Source organism: Gracilinanus agilis, chromosome 3, assembly GCF_016433145.1.
Source record: "Gracilinanus agilis isolate LMUSP501 chromosome 3, AgileGrace, whole genome shotgun sequence".
Classification (NCBI taxonomy): Eukaryota; Metazoa; Chordata; class Mammalia; order Didelphimorphia; family Didelphidae; genus Gracilinanus; species Gracilinanus agilis.
In genome coordinates, this window is record NC_058132.1 from 104,860,455 (window position 1) to 104,878,164 (window position 17,710).

A 17,710-nucleotide genomic window follows, 5' to 3' on the forward strand; every position below is an offset into this window, starting at 1 on the left:
CTCTGTCTCTCTGTCTCTCTCTCTCTGTCTCTCTGTCTCTCTCTCTCTGTCTCTGTCTCTCTCTCTGTCTCTCTCTCTGTCTCTCTCTCTCTCTCTGTCTCTCTCTCTCTGTCTCTCTGTCTCTCTGTCTCTCTCTCTCGCTCTCTCGCTCGCTCGCTCGCTCTGTCTCTCCCTCTCTCTTCACACACACACACACACACACACACACAGCATAATGAACTGAGACTACACCTCTGATTTTCACCTCACAAACTTTCTGATAAGGTGAGGAAATTTCAGTGCTGGACAACTATTCTCCAAAACTAAAGCTAATCTTCATTCTGATCACTGGACAAACACTAAGAATGAATTTACTCAGCTGAACATAGCTGAAATTTTGAGGTATCAGAGCAAATGTTATTCTGATTGGCCCTATGCTAATGAATATTTATAAAAAAAAACCTAAATTTGTTTTAGATTTCTTGCATCTTTAAAATGGACTTATGATACTTTTCCATGACTATTCTTTGTTTATATATCATATTTCCTCTCTGTCTCCATTCATGCTTGGCATTGCACATTCTACACAGTCTGTGTTGGACCTGGTAATAGGCTGTTGAATACAATGAATAAATGAATCAAGGCAGAAAAAGTAGATAGACAGAATGAGGAGCACCATTCTGTTTGATATTTTCCTGGCTAATTTTTTATGCTAGTGTTGATTCTGAAGAGGCCACAGCTGCTTTTGAGACTGAAGCATCTGATTAGACTCTACCTTAGAATTTTTCCCCCATAAGCCTAAATCTGCCAGAAAATTGAGAAAACTCCACTTTACTTTCTACTATTTTGTCTAAGGTAAACTAGAACCAAGTGACCATCCAATTATACACAATTATGCTTTCTTTTAGACTTTGTTCAAAAACCCATATACATTTCTTATCCTCTTGTGAGACAGTTACTTCAATTTAACAAATATTTTTTTCAGGTATCTATCATTTTCAGGACACTGTGTTAGGCCTCAGAGCAAATAGATAGTAAATCAGTATTAATAAAAATGATAGAGATAAAGATAAAGAAATATTATACATAAAATAAATATCATATTTTGAGGAGAGAAAAACCACTAATAACTGAGGGAAGCCTTCCTATAGATGGCAACACTTGAGCTGTCTGGAAGCACCATCTACCATCTTCTAAATAAAATTTTTCTAAATATACACACTTTTCTATGCTTATCTCTACTTCTTCTAAAATTATTTTACATTCCTTTTGCATATTCTGTATATAGTAGTTTCATTTTTCCTTTTGTATTTCTAGTACCTGTATTTTGGTTGGAACAAAATAAACACTTAATATTCTTACATAGTAACTAAATTTTATTGAATTCCAGAAATCTAAGGGTTCTATATACCACAGGTGAGTTAGAAATATAATTAAGGTATAGCGAAGTCCCCATTCAAAGACATAGTGGTGGGATATTGGATGTAGGGTTGAGAAATCTACAAGTAGACCAATTTGTTTGGAACACAGAGAGCATGAAAGGGAATTAAATAAAATAAATTTGGAAAGGTAAGACCCAGGAAGCATGTTTAGCCCTCTATTTTTCATATGCTGATTCAATTTTCTGACATTTTTCAATCCATGTTCTCTCTCCCCCTCTCACAACTCTTACCTCCCTAACATGGCAGGTAACATAAGTTGTACCTTTACTATCATACAATACATATACCCAGGTTCATAATATTGTGAAAGACACACATCATTTATACTAGAGAAAAACTCATGGAGGAAATAAAGTGAAGAATGGTATGCTTCAATCTTCATTTGGACACTATTCTTTCAATGGCAATAGATAGCCCTTTTCATCATGAGTCCCTTGGAGTTGTCCTGGATCATTGTTTCACTGATAATAGTTAATTCATTCACAGTCGATCGTCATACATTATTGCTGTTACTATATATAATAAACTAGTTTTGCTCATGCCACTTTGCATCGCTTCATAAAAAAGAAACAAAAAACTTTACAGGGTTTTGTGTATGTGTGTTGTTGTATTTGGGAAACTGTAAGATGACAGGGGTCTGTGGCAATGTAGTCCCTAATCCTTTGGTCTATTGAGGGATACTCTTACAAGCAGGCTTGACTAAAAGGGAGGAGAAGGATCTTGTGAAATGCTTCTTCACTTCCTCCCTCCCACTAGGCAGTTGGAAAGTCAATTACAATCTGTTAATGGTGGACAAAGAGACTTGTTAACTCCTGGGCCAAGACAGTAAGTTAGGAAAGGCTAGAAGAAAGAGAGAGAGAGAGAGAAGAGAGAGAGAGATGATCTTATTTACTGCTTCTTATGGCACAATAGTACTATATTATAACCTTATATCACAACTTGTTCAACTATTCTTCAGTTGATGGCCATCGCTTCAGAGTCCAGTTCTTTAATACCATAAAAAGAACTGCTATTAATATTTTTGTTCTAGTAAGTTCTTTTGCCCTTATCTGCTATTGGGGCAGACCTAGTAGTGATATTGATGCTTCAAAGGGTATGTACATTTTTATGGCTTGTTGGGCATGTATTTAGGCCCTTAAATGAAAAGCTGAGGGCTTGTGTTTTAGCTGATAGACAGTAGGAAACCACTGAAGTTTTCTGATCAGGGCTACACAAGTAGTCTTAGTCCTGGGGAAAATTATTTTGTCAAGTTTTTGGATATAAATTAGGTAAAACTGATATTGGATAAAGCATAACAAATTATCATGAAACTCTAAGTTTAGAGGTAGAAAGATCTTTAAAGGGAACCTAGACCCATCCTTTCATTTTAATTATAAGGAAATTAAGGATCATAGAGATTAAATAATTAGCCCAGGCACACTCAACTAATATCTAAGGCTATATTTAAATTCAAGTTTTCTGACTCAAAGTTCAATTTATCCACTGTATAATGTTGGAGAAACAATGACATGTATGTGAGAAATATGAAGGAAAAAGAAAAAAGATATGGCAACTGTTTCGATTAAGCAGTAAGGGTGAAGGAAAAATAAAGGATGAATTCAAAAGTGGTGAATGTTGGCAAATTTAAGAATAGTGATTTCTTCTATGGAAGTATAGATATTTGGATTGGGGAGAAAGATAATTTTTATTTTAGACATTGAATTTTGTCAGTGGAACATTGAAAAAGATACATCTAGAAAATAGTTGACAGTGAAGAAAAGGAGAAATACTAGGACCAAATATGTGGATTTAGGATTCAGTGGAAAATATATGGTAATTTAAAATCCAGATTTGGATGAAATTACAAACGAGTAGAATATAGAGGAGTAGATAAGAAATCCCACTACAGAAACTTCTAACCCTGAGTTTACCAAACGAAAGCTCTGAGGCACCCAGCAAACTCAGATGGATGCCCATGGGATATTTTAAATTTTTAAGGGAAATTAAGTGATACTTTACATCTCTCAAGTACCATATAAACTACTAAATTTATATAGTTCAAAGTCTGAATATTAGCTCACTTGTAAAAGACTGATCAATACAGTGATCCAAGACAATTCCAAAGGACACATAATGAAAAATTGCTATATACCTATAGGTAGAGAGTGATGAACTCTGAGGGCAAACTGAAATGTAATTTTCTTGTGCTTTAATTTTTTGTTATATGGCTTATAAGAAGATATTTTGCTGATTTCAAAGGTATAGTTGATGTTATTTTGTTTGCATTCTCAGTGGATGAGGAAGGGGTGGGAAGGAGAGAAAAAATTTAGACTTCAAAATTAAAAAGAAAAGAATGTTTAAATAAATAATTAATTACTTTTTACAGAGTTTGAACATTAGATGGTACTGTAAGGGTTAAAATAGGGGTTTTAACAAAATAAGAGAGCAGCTTTTAATAATTTAAGTTTTAATCAAAACATAGTAGAGTTGTACATTAATTTTATCCCTTTAAGCCAGAGAAAAGAAAATGTCTAGCAGTTTTTAACAATTAACCATTTAGTTTAATTAAAATAGAGATAGTAAAAGAATATAAAAAAGCTAGAAAAGAAGAAACAGAGATTACTAATCTTAAAGCCTATAATTATACCTAAAATTCCTAATACTACCTAAAATTCCTAATAACTATCTTTAAATATCTTCTAAGGACAGTTTCTTCTTGCCTGGCAAACACCAGGCCTAATCTAAACTACATTATCTATAAATGATTCAGTAACAACCTAACTCCCTAACATAATAGAGAACTACCACTCACTCACTCCTTCAATCAGTTTTCTATAGCTGCCCAAACTGTCAATAGCCAACTGACAGCAGATCCTTGCCTATGAGAGAGACCTCCTGTTCTCCAGAGATCCCTTAACTATCAGCAACTGACCCTCCAACTGGCAGCAACTGATTCTCCAACTGGAAGGAACTGATTCTCCTAACTGTCAGCAACTGACAATCTGAAATTGACACTTACCCAGCAGGGGCTCCCTGGTTCCTACTTCCTGTCACTGTGGGCTGGTTAATCCCTACACATCTCTATGGTAAGGGGACCTACAGGTCCCCCTTTAAATTAAAGAAATTAAAGAATTCCTTTTTATAGTACTAAATTCCTCTTTTTTGTATTCTCTAATGTTTGTGATAGTTATGGATATAGATTTTTGTTGTTCATTCATTTCACTCATGATGGACTCTGTGACCATGTTTGGGGGTGCTTTGCCATTTTCTTAACCAGCTCATTTTAGAGATGAGGAAACTGAGGCAAACAGGATTAAGAGAATTTCCCAGAGTCACACAACTAGTAAGAATCTGAGATTGAATTTAAACTCAGGTCTTACAGGCTAAAAATGTAGTGTTCTATCTATTGGGCCACCAACCTTCCTTAAGATATACAATAGGATAGCAGTATAACAGAATGCACCTAAGGAAGAATTTTTAAAGAATGGGGAAATCTTCTGATGCTCATTAAAAAAAAAAGGAAACTGTTAGTGACTGAAAGTTAAAGAAAGAAATTAAATGAAAGAGATAGGTTTGAAGACACAATAGTATAATTTGTATTAACAAGGAGAAGAGTTATGCTTTCCTCAGAAACTAGAGCAAAGAAGGAAAGAACAGGGGGTGATTCTGAAGAGATTTGAAATGTAGAACTGATAGTAAGAGGGAGTTTGAATTGTTACAATATTTTTAGTGAAGTATGAGATGGAGTTCCCTGCAGGAACTGAGAAGGTGAGAGGGGCAGTGTAGGAGAATTTCAAAGAGAAGAAATGGTATTACCAGTTAATGTAGTGTGTCCAATTGTGGGATAGTCATAAATTAACCCTAATGCATTGAATCAGAAAAAAATTCAAATTATAAAGGAATCTCTGAATTAGAATGACCATAAGTCTGAATTCCAGGAGAGTTGACACTATTGTCTAAAAGTAATAACCAGTGATGGGCAAATTTTTTAAAGAGGGGACCAAAGGAAAGGAAATGCTCACCTGTCATTCTATTTCTAAGGCAACTCTTTCAAAGTTTCATTGCATTGTATCCTGCTCATTGTATTCGTCAGATTAGGAATAATTTGTGGGGGGGGATAGAACATTTCAGGGGTCTGCATCTGGCCTGCGGGCCATAGTTTGCCCATCACTGGTAAACAATTGCTCATATTTCCATATCACTTCAAGATATACACATTTTCTACAATATAAACTCCATGAAACATTTGTTGTAATAACTGTCTGTTTTACAAACAATTGTTGTAACAATCATTTTTCAATGAGAAAACTGGTGCTAAGAAAAATCCAATAACTTTTCCAGGATAATTGAAATTACTCTAACAACTAGAAAAGTAAGAGCTGGTAGGCTGGAAATCAAACTCAAGGCTCTTTATTTAACCCTGATGTTAATGGTGAAAAAATATTCATGACATTGTTATGCTCCAGAATAAAATTTTAAAAATCCTATCATCGGTTTTTAAATTCCTTCACAACTGGATCCCTTTCTGATGTGTTTTTTTTATTCCCTTCCATATACTTTACTATCCAGAAACACCGGCCTTTATGCTATTCCTTGAACAACATACTTCATCTCCTGACTCCCTGTATTTTCCCTAGCTGAACACTATTGCTGGAACATCTTCATTCATCATCTCCAAATTCTGATTTCCTTCAAGTCTCAGCTTACACTCAACCTTCTACAATAACTTTTTATTGCATTCCCCCAATGCCAATTGTTTCAGCTCAGATCCTCTCCACTTTACATACCATCCCAAAAGTTTTATTACAGTTTTATGGTTTAGTAGCATAAAACTACGTTGATTTTGGGCACACTCTGTTTCTGTATTAAGTGCACCAAGTTGCTTGCTTTTCATCTTCCACATTGGAAAATGAGTTCCTTGATGGCAAGGACTGTTGTTTTATCTTTCTTTGAACCCTCAGCCCTTAGCATACCTTCCATAGTATAAGTACTAAAGAAATGCTGGTTGAGTTAAAATGATTAGGAAGGGATTATTTTCATTTACGTATTTCCAGGATTTAATTCCACAAGCATACAAGCTTGTCAGTATTGTTCATATAATGAATATATACAGATTTACCTTTTTATGTGCTCATTGATACTGACAATAGGTTAGGAAGTATATTAATGAAATATAGGAGTCATCTAATTAAAAATAACATTGTCATCATGCTAACCAATAACCACTTCAGTTTTATCTGGGGATGAGAATTTCCCGGTATGAGTAATAATCAGTCATATCATTGCACAATGTATGATGATGTTGGTCCTAATATTTTTCTTTTGTTTTTTATTGTTCTTTAAAATATTAAGTGGACAACAGAGGAGTCAGTTTTTTGTGATGTAGACTGTGGCACTCCTAACAAAATGTGGAAGATACAAGATAAACTTCTATTCTGGAAAATAAAGGAGAAATCTTTAGAATGTAGTTTATAACCTCCCTGATGTTCCACAAAGTCTGTTCTGTCTTGTGGATGCTCTAAAAACACAACATCATTGATAATAAAGTCTGGTGGAGATGGAAGGAAAACCACATTACTGGGATTTTAGAAAAGGCTCAGTACATTTGTATGCTGCCACTGAAGATACTGCCACAGAGAATAGCACAGAGGGTAAACCTGAGACTGTGGGAGAAGAAGCATTGAGAAACAGCAACAGGAAACACCAAGGCATTCTTCAAAATGCTTTGCTGTTTAATTTATTGTCAGCAATAACAAAAAAAGAAAACCTTGGATTTCTATTGATAGAGATCTCTTTGGAACAAGCTAGTGACAAGTGATAGGCAAATATATTCCTTGATAGCAATATTCAGAGGTAGTATCCTCTGGAGGTGGAATATTTGTGTGTGTGTGTGTGTGTGTGTGTGTGTGTGTGTGTGTGTGTGTGTAAGCATGTTTGTGCTGAGCAGAGGTAATGGTGGTGATTGAAGGAGCATCCTTTGAATTACTTAAAAGGAAAATCACTAAATATTTTGCTCCTAGGAGGAGACCTCACTAATAAGGAGGGAATCAAACAATTTAGCAATAATCAAACTCTGTTCATTTAAAATTCAAGAAAATTCTGTCATTATTGTCACTAAGATATAGGGTTACAAAGAAATATATTTATCTCAAAAGTTCCAGAGTCTATGAAGTAGATAGAGAGGAAGAGAGGGAATTCTCTTTTTTATTCCAGGAGTGTTAATATCCAACTCGATGGGAAAGAAATATCCTCATGTGAAAAATAATAAAAAGTCAAAACACAACAACAATCCAACAAAATTTGATTAATAGTATTGGTATGGCAAGCTCAGGTTAAATATGAAGTTTTTTAATATCAGGCATGGAGAATTTTAAAGGGAAAAATATGAGTGTTACTATAATAAATTGATAAGATGATAAAAAGAGTATGATCCACATTATCTAATGAATGGTAAGTTCATTAAAGGAAGAGAAAAATAAAAATAAATTGCTAGCTGAAGTCTAAAAGAGAAACACCAATTCTTTAGGATAATGATAGAAGATGATTGTATCTGATCATAGAAAATGATGAATTAGAATTCAAGAGACATAATGGAGGAGAGAGGCCTTTCCAGTCATATATAATAAAATGAGCATAATGGTAAACATTGGGAGGGCATCTGGCCATTTCCAGAAAGCAAACCATTTTAGATGGAGATTGAAGTAAGACTAATTCAATAATAAGAGATAAAGTTAGAAAGAAAGGGAAGTATCAGTTAATGGAAGACCTTAATTTCTTAGCATTGGAGATTGGACTAAAAAGTATGCTACTCTATAAAACAAGGTTTATAATACACTTACTACCAAAATCAAAGAACTTTTGGCAAGAAATCATTTTGTAAACCTGAAAATGAGACCGTAATATAGAAAGTGGAAAAAGCCTTAGATTCAGAGTCAAAAGCCTTCATATGAAATCTTGACTCTTACTATCTAAGTTGTCTTAGAAAAATCACTTACATTCTTTATGCCTCAGTTTTTTTTGAACTATAGAATTGCTAAATCCTTTCCAGACTTAAATCTATACTCTTCTTATAATCATAAATCCTTAACATAGTGACATAACAATTTTTATCATTCCCTCTTTGTAAATAGTCAATCCACAGTTGATAAATATATATTAAGAACCTACTGTACATAATGTACTAACATGCTGAGTGCGAAAGATATAAAGAAGAGGCAAAAAACAATTAAACACCCACAAATTAAAAACAGTCCCTGCTACCATGTAGTATGCAATCTAACATATACAGATATATATATATATATATATATATAAATGCTCATACAAATACAATACAAACATACATGCATATGCATATACACATATGACTATATTGTATATGTGCATGCTTATGTATGAGAATTTATGCTATAAGGATGATATTAGAAAATAAGCCTTGTTATACTAGATTAGAGAAAAGAAGTAGAGAAGCTGGCTTGAGAAAGAATTGAGTTTGAAGCAGAGCTAAGATAGAGTGTCAATTTCAAACACTGACAGTTGTAATGGTTTTTCTGGACAGTTGGTCTTTGGCAGTTGGCAGTCACACACAGAGAGTCTCTCTCTGAGGTCTTTGAGAGGTAAAATCTTTGTCTCTCTCTCTCTCTTACTGTCTGAAGTAGAAGGAAAAGTGAGAAAGACCTGAACGAGTTTAGTGTTTTCTTTTTCCAACTTGGGAAACACTATTGACTATCTATTACTGTTTTATAGATTGTTTTAACTCTGAGAAGACCAAAGAAAACCCTGGTCTTTGGTTTGGACACTGAGTCTGTTCAGTGACCCAACTCGGTTTTTGCTGAGACTCAGACAGCTAACCTTTGCTATTGTTATAACTTGGAAGCAAAGTTAAGAATTATAAGGATAATAGTGTTAGTTTATTTAGAATAGTAAAAATTTGGGTTAGTTAGATCAGGAAGAATCAGTGTAGCCTGTGGACACAGGAGAAGCAGTTCCTTGCAGAACCAGGGAGTTTTGTTTGGGTGGAGTTAGAATCCTTTAGAGTTAGAAATCTTTTTTTATCCTTATATTTTTAATAAATAGTTTATTTTTCTATAACAAGAGTCTCTTTAGTGTCCTTGCACCTGGCCCTGAAGGGAAGTTCACTTATGAGCTTCACTTCACTGATATAAACTGAAGATACTTTGCTAGCAAAGTAACAAATCAGTTTATAATCAATAATTCATTGTCATTTATTTTTATAATACACACAAAGCATATGAAGGTAATCTAAAAGGAGGAGTCATTTGTCATGGTAGGTAAGTGAAGGGAAGAAGAAGAAAGGACTGGGAAAGGCATTCTTTAGAAGATGAAATTTGTGCTGAATTCTGAGATAAATAGACAGATTATGTTCTGACAACTAACTTACCCTAGGTTCCTTTGTATACCGACTAAAATCCCAAGTTTTTTTTTTTTTAAACCCTTAACTTCTGCGTATTGGCTTGTAGGTGGAAGAGCGGTAAGGGTGGGCAATGGGGGTCAAATGACTTGCCCAGGGTCACACAGCTGGGAAGTGTCTGAGGCCACATTAGAACCTAGGACCTCCCATCTCTAGGCCTGACTCTCAATCCACTGAGCTACCCAGCTGCCCCCTAAAATCCCAAGTTTTACAGGAAGCCTTCCCCAAACCCTCTTAATTCCAGTGTCATTCTTTTGTTAATTATTTTCTTTTTATCCTGTATATAGCTTGTCTGCAAGTATTTTTTTTGCATGTTGTCTCTACTATTAGAATGTAATTTTCTTGATAACAGGGGCAAACTTTTGACTCTTTTTATATCTCTAGCATTTAGTATTTTTCCTGGTACACAGTAGGTACTTAATAAATTTTGTTGATTAATTCATCTCCACTTGTCACCTCCATTTCCTCCCTTCCCACTTACTTCTCAACTACTCATAAATGACAGTATAACTATAATTACTCTGACTAAAGTGTGTAAATATCTAGTTAATTTCTAAGTCCAATCCTATTTTTGTTATGCTTATTCTTCTTGAAATCTTTGTAGCCTTTGACACTTAGAACTACCAATACCCACTTGATACTCCTTTTCTTCAGCTTCCATTACACCTTTTTCAACTGATTATCCTTCACCTATTTTGAGTGTCTTTGGCTAGATCAGTGATGGGCAAACTACAGCCTGCGGGCCAGATGGGGGTCCTGAAATGCTCTATCTGGCCACCACATTATTCTTAATCTTAAGAATACAATGAGTAGGATACAATACAATGAAACTTCAAAAGAGTTGTCTTAGAAACAGACTGACAGATGAGCATTTCCTTTCCTTTGGCCCCCTCTTTAAAAAGTTTGCCCATCACTGGGCTAGATCATCATCCTACTATCAACCTCTACCCATGAATAACTTACAAGGTTCTGTCCTGAGGTTACTTTTATATACTCCTTATGAATTTCATCAACTTTAATAAATTAATTATCATCTCTGTTCAGTTGCCTGATATTTTTATATCTAGCACTAAGCTGGATCCTGAGTACCAATCACCAACCTATCAAAGGACTATTACATATACCCAGGCAGATATCCTCTAGGCATTTGATGCCTATAGACATAACACTCAACCTATTTTTTTAATTTTTAAAAAGAACGTGTTCCAAACATCTACTATATTTAAGCCATTCTGTCATGTACTGGGAATTGAAAGATATTCCTATTCTTTTTGCTTCTGTCCATTCTTACTGCTTACAAGAAATATGAGAAGTCCTAAGATAAACTATGCCATGATAGGCAACTCATAACAGTTTGGGAAGATTTACCTTGAAAAAAATAGAATTGATTAAAATAGCCACTGGCAAAGAGGAGAACTTATGGTCAGGAAGAGGTGAATTCAAATCTAGAGTCAGGCATAATGTGACCCCCTGGGCAAGAATCTTAATCAATGATTACTTAAGTTTCTTAGTCTCAAAAAGGGGGGTGATAATAGTAGTAAGAGTTTTTATGAGGAAAAATCTATATCTGATATCTGTAAAAAACTTTGCAAATCTCAATGCACAGTATAAATTCTTACAAGGTAGCTAAGTGTGTTAGTGGACAGAGTTCAGGGCCTCAACTTAGAAAGGCCAGACTGTAAATTTGACTGAGACTCTTACTAGGTCTGTGACCCTTGGTAAGTCACTATCACTCTTACAGCTTCTTTATCGGTAAGAGGAACTAGAGAATAAAATGACAAAGTATCTCTAACATATTTTCCAGGAAAACTCCAAATGGGGTCATGAAGAGTCAGACATAAGAAATTCCTGAAGAAAAACAACAACAATATAAATTGTAACATAGATAATGTTGAGATGGAGATGATGATGATGAAACAAAGCTGAGTATCAAAGAACACAATATGATTAAGTTCAATTTAATTCAATAAGCATTTCCTGAACACCTACTTTGTTCACATCAGTAGAATAGAAATATTTTACTGCAACAGTAAGTCAGAAGACTTATTTAATGTCTTTATAGTGTGATAATTAGATTAAGTCTACACTGCCCATCTTTAGAATTAATCACCAAAGGTGAGAGCACCTTCCAATTCTGGGAGATCCTAACCCACTTGTGCTAGAGTGAGTAGCAATCAGAATCATCTGACCGCCCCTAAGCTTTCTATGAAAAAGCATCTATTGTGATTGGACAGGAAGGCTAAGGGAAAACACGGGAAGTGATACATATGTGGCCCTTCCAAGGAGGGAAGTGAGTGAGTGAGGCTGTGACTAGTGTGGTGAAGGGGACCTGAGGGAGCCTCGCTGGTTCATGACCAAGACTGTTCCACGTGGTGAGTTTAAAGACTGAATCTTCCTGAAATTCTATTGGGAAACTTCCTTTTATAGACTCTGTGAATGGAGTTTGCTCCATTCACCTCTGAGCCTCAGGCCCTTTAACCCTCAGCTGAGGGTTAAGATATACCTGGACTAATCAGTGAGATAGATTCTTAATGTCTTTCTCTCTTCTCTCATGTAAATAAATTTACATAAAAGTCAGTTTTGATTTGAGATTATTCTTAATTGAGGATTGATAATAGTTCAATCCTGTGGCTACCACCTTTAACATATTGAACCTGTAAAACCCCTTTTTCTCCCTTAAGGATAGTTCTAGTCATTGTGTTTCATCTTGGTCAAGGTATCTATCTTTTTCAGTCTTGATTTCCTTATCTATAAAAAGGATTTGAATGACACAATTTTCCTAAAGTCCCTTCTAGCTCTATGCCAATCAGTGGCCCTTCTTATGGAAAAATAAGAGTGTAACTTTATCATTTACATTTTTTTCAAAGAAAAAGTAAATAGAAAAATATCTCTGTAGGATATATGTTTAAGCAAAATTGTCCATCAAGTGGTTACTATTTTCTGAGAGCCTGTGTTGTTTCCTGTTCTGGAGGTTATGGATTCTGAAAATGTGATGAACTGCCTGTCACCTCTTGGAGAAAAGGTGATGGACTAAAGATGATGGATGAGATCTACACTCTGAAGACAGGACCAATGTGTTGGTTTGCTTTGCTTGACTATACATGTTTATTACAAGTGGTAAGTCAGTGGGTAGTGATAAATATGTAAAACAAGACACTGAGATATATATATATATATACATATATATATATATATTCATATATATATAGTAATCACAGAAGGAAAACAAAAAACAAAAAAATGAGGACATAAAGGGTCAAAATTTAATAATGTAATTTTGTACTAGCTTGTTAAATTGTATATACATATTTACATATTAATAACATACGGATATATTTTAAATAAACTATAAAAGTTCACAGTTTCTTATTTAATTTTGATGTTTTTACTCTTCATTGTATATTTTAATGATCATGTTCAAAGAAGATTATAATCTTCATTTTATAAATTCATATATGCATACATATGTGTATAGATATTGATTTGGAAATGAATATCAATATGGGCGTAGGTATATGCAACGGCTCATTGGATGGAATGTTAGGCCTGTAGTCAGGAAGATCTGAGTTCAAATTCAGCCTCAGACACTTACTACTTGTGGGATCTTGGCCAAGTCACTTCATCTCTATTTGCCTTAATCCATCGGAGAAGGAAATGACAAACCACTCTAGTAGTTTTGCTAAGAAAATGGGGTCACAAAGAGTCACACATGACTGAACAATGAGTATGTTAAAATATATATTAAAGTAACAAATTTAGCTTCCATGAGGGATAAGATAATTCATGTTAAGTGCTTAGGATGGTGAAGTAGCTCATTGATTTCACCCAGTTGAATGATTCCATATTAGTTCTCAGAGGCTAGTGAATATTTTGGTTTTCCTAGCATCTTGCAGAGGGCCTTGTATCTTAGTATATAGTCAATTCTGGCTTAAATTCTTTGCCTCTATTTACCGTTTTACAATATGGGTATTTAAATACTTAATAGGACATTGGCTTAAATTACACATTTTTCAGATTTCCTTAGAAGGATGAAATATCATCTGTGACTAATATTATAACTCATTATTAGGTTAAGATGGTATGATAATTCCAGTCCCTATAAAATCAAAATATATTCCTACTCTTTAAATTCTTAATTTAATGGAACAGTTAAAGAGTCAATAATATTTATTGGATGCAGATCCTTATGTTAGGCAGGAGGCAGTAAATATTCAGGATTAGATACTCACACTTAAGGAACTTACAAGAGTTTGATGTAATTTTTCACCCTTAACCACACTTTAAAGTTGTTATATTTTTATGAACCATCAAAACAGCAAGACTCTAATGACAATGATATATCCCTCGAGTGTGTATATATTATATTTCATAATATTTCCCACAGAGAAGCTCTGGCAGTCTTTGCAATTCAGAAAATGCTAAAAAGGTTTAAATTTAATGACATTTTGAAAAGAATATTACTGTATACTTATGCATGTGATTAAAAGAATACCAAACTACCCAAACTTCCAATTACTTCTAATATTTCATTTAGCAAATCACATGGCACTTTTTCAAAATAAATTGTTGGTTTGGACTTTATAATGTTTCTTATGTTTGACAAGATCTATGTATAAAGCATAGCTCTGAAGAATCTTTAAGGATTTTTATTCCAATCTATTCATTACAGACCTGAGCAAACTGAATCCCAGAGAAGGAAAGTTGCACTCCTAATCACATGTGGTCACAGAGGTAGAATTTGAACCTAAGTCTTCTACTTCCAAGTCCAGTGTCCTTTCCAGTTCATCCTGCTGTTCTCAATTGTAGTGTTCATTCTCTCTGTTATCCAGTGTAACCAGTGCATACTTTTGTAGACAGTTTTCATCAATTTTTATGCTCCCTCCCCTGGAATATCTGACTGCCTGGTGCCCATCCTGCTACTGCTAAACTCATTATAAATCAAGTTTGTTCAAAGACTATAATCAAAGTTTTCCTGGGCTTCTAGTGCTTTTACGCAAATATATCGCTTGAAGTATTCACATTTCTACCATAATGACTCATTGGCTGTTTCTTTAGGACATGGGTAATAATAGTAATAAATAATAAAAATGATAAAAATAATATGATTTGTTAATCCATATTCAATCTTCTGAGATCTGTTACTGTTCTTTCTTATTTTAAAGACCAATTGAGAAACTCCATTGCCATTACTGATACTTTCTTCTATAATAATTTATATTTACATCATGGTTTATAATATATATAAATATAATAAATTATATTTATAATTTAGAAGATAGGTAACTAGAAAGAAAGCTAGGCTTAGACATGTGTTCAGATCTCACTTTTAAATGCATACTGACTTTGTGATCTTAGGCAATCATTAAACTATTCAATGACCTAGGCAAACATCTGAAACTATAAATTATAGGCAAATCTTGATAGAAAGCTTACCAGGAGTTCTTTATACAAGTGAAATCACAGATCTGGTTAATACAAATAGTTAAAAATACATTGCTTTCAGTGTCTATGTAGTAGGTAATGAATGGTATTATATATTTCATTCTGAAGAGTAAAAAAAAGAAAGTTGAAAGTGAATTGTTTGTAGTCATATAACAAATAAATACAGGAGCTAGGATGTAAACATAGATCTTTCTAACTCTTTTTAGCAGCTTGATGTAGTATGTCTTTCCATATCAGTTTCTTCTTTATTTTTAATCATGTTGTCTCTTTACTTCCTTACTTCTAATGGTAATCCTATTCTCTATATCATGTTTTCTTAGCTTCAGTACCTTAGGTTAGGTCTTTTTTTTTCTTATAAAACCCAGAAATCAACCTTGCATTAAGAATGTAGTTGATTTCACCATTAATTTTATGCCTGAGAATTAAATCTTGGCCTGAGAACCAAAGTAAGTACCAATCATTGGCCTTGCTCCACCACCATCTGTCCTGGCCTGCTCTTGCTTACCTCTCATGCTAAAATAGTCTGCTTTCCAGCTAGGTAATGATGTAAAAGAAGTTGGTTTTTAGCTTGGGAGTCTCTGAAGTACAACTAGATATGTTCCAGCTCCAAAACTGACTCATAAAACCTGAGAAGTAGAAGGGCCCTCAGAGGCCATCTTATCCTACCTAGAATTTAATGAGATTATCTACTACAAAAGAAGAAGCCAAATGATGCCTTTAACTTTCCTGAGTGTGATCTGCACCAGACTAAAATATAATTGTGAAATATTTAATGTGACAAAGATATAATAGAGCATAGATCGTGTTAATATATAGTTTCCAAAGTTAAAAGGCAGCAGGCAGTTATCTTTTTGTGATTAAGTGGCCCCTTACTACTCTATCAATATAATAAACAAATAATCATTTGGTTTTTGTTGAAGACTTATACAATAGCTGTATGGTACATGGAATATATTGCTGGACCTGGAATTAGAAATGACTCACTACTAATCCTACCTCAGACACTTACTAGTTAATATGACCCTAGCCATGTCACCTACTTAGGCATCTTTTAATTTTTTCTGTCAAATGAGAGAATTGAATTCTATGGTCTTTAATCTTCCTTCTAGCTCTGTTATTCAAGAAGCCCATCCCTCATGCAGAAAAGCTTGAATTGGGTGAATTTTTTTTTTAAATTAAACCTAAACCTCCTCTTCCACAACTTTTGCTCATTGCTCTCCTAGGATCAACCAGAAGAAATGATGTTTTACACATCACATTCCTTTTATGAGTTGACATGTGTTCTGCATTCTCCAAAGAAAAATCCTCAATCCCTTCAAAGAATCCTAATACAGCATGATGTTGTGGCCTTTTACCATCCTTAATCAGAGTAAGCTAGGCGATACCGCGGATAAAATCAAGAAGACCTGAGGTCAAGTTTGGCTTTAGACACTACCTATATGACCATATGTCATTCAACCACTGTCCACCTCTTACTGCCAGACACTTGCTACCTTGTGACCCTGGTTAGGCCATTCAAACACTATCTTCTTTGGTTTTCTCAAATATAAAAGTTGAGCACCTGCCTTCCAGAGCTGTGAGGATCAAGAGAGACATTTTTTAAAAGCACTTAGTATAGTGCCTGGCACATAGTGGGTGCCTTATAAATATTTATATTCTTTTATCTTCCCCTCCTTTCTTATCTTTCTTTCCTACCTTCTCTCTCTCATTCTTATTATATTTCATCTAAATGTCTTTCAGTTTTTCCACAATTTCCTAAAAATTTAGTAGGCTAAGAATAAAAACAAAATAAGTCAAAATAAAACATAGTATACCCTCTATTGTCCATTTATGGAGAACAGGATATCTATCACCACCCTAATTCTGCATATTTCCCTGATAATACAGGATAATTTAAAATCTTTATGGAACCTAATTGACTGGTCCAGTAAGAAGTGCTCGTATCTTTGAAATGGTCACTTCCTCTTTCTGTATCAGTGAATCTCGACTGAATACTTGAATCTGCTCCTAAATGCATCATTGGAAACATTTAACTTGTATTTGCAGAGGTTATGTGCTCCATTCAAGGATGCTCAAAGAAGGTGACTATCAGGCATGTTTTCATTCAAGTAGCTTTTTTAAAAAATAAAATATTTTTCCATGATTACATAATTTGTTTTCTTTCCCTCCCCTCTCCCAAAGCTGTGTGTAAATGGAATTAGCTCAAGCCCATTCATAGTTAAAACTCTAGCCACCAGAGATAATGTCATCCCTACCTCCCTTAGTGGGGAGGAGAGATGAGTTACCCACACGTGACAATAAGTAACAAATCAAGAACAAGGGACTGCCCTTTGGGCAGTCCAAAACAGTGTTGAGGCTGCCATTTGTCCACTTGAATTAGAGGTGGACCTCCAGGAAGTGACGAAAGCTGCTGTCCTTCAAATATGATGGTAACTTC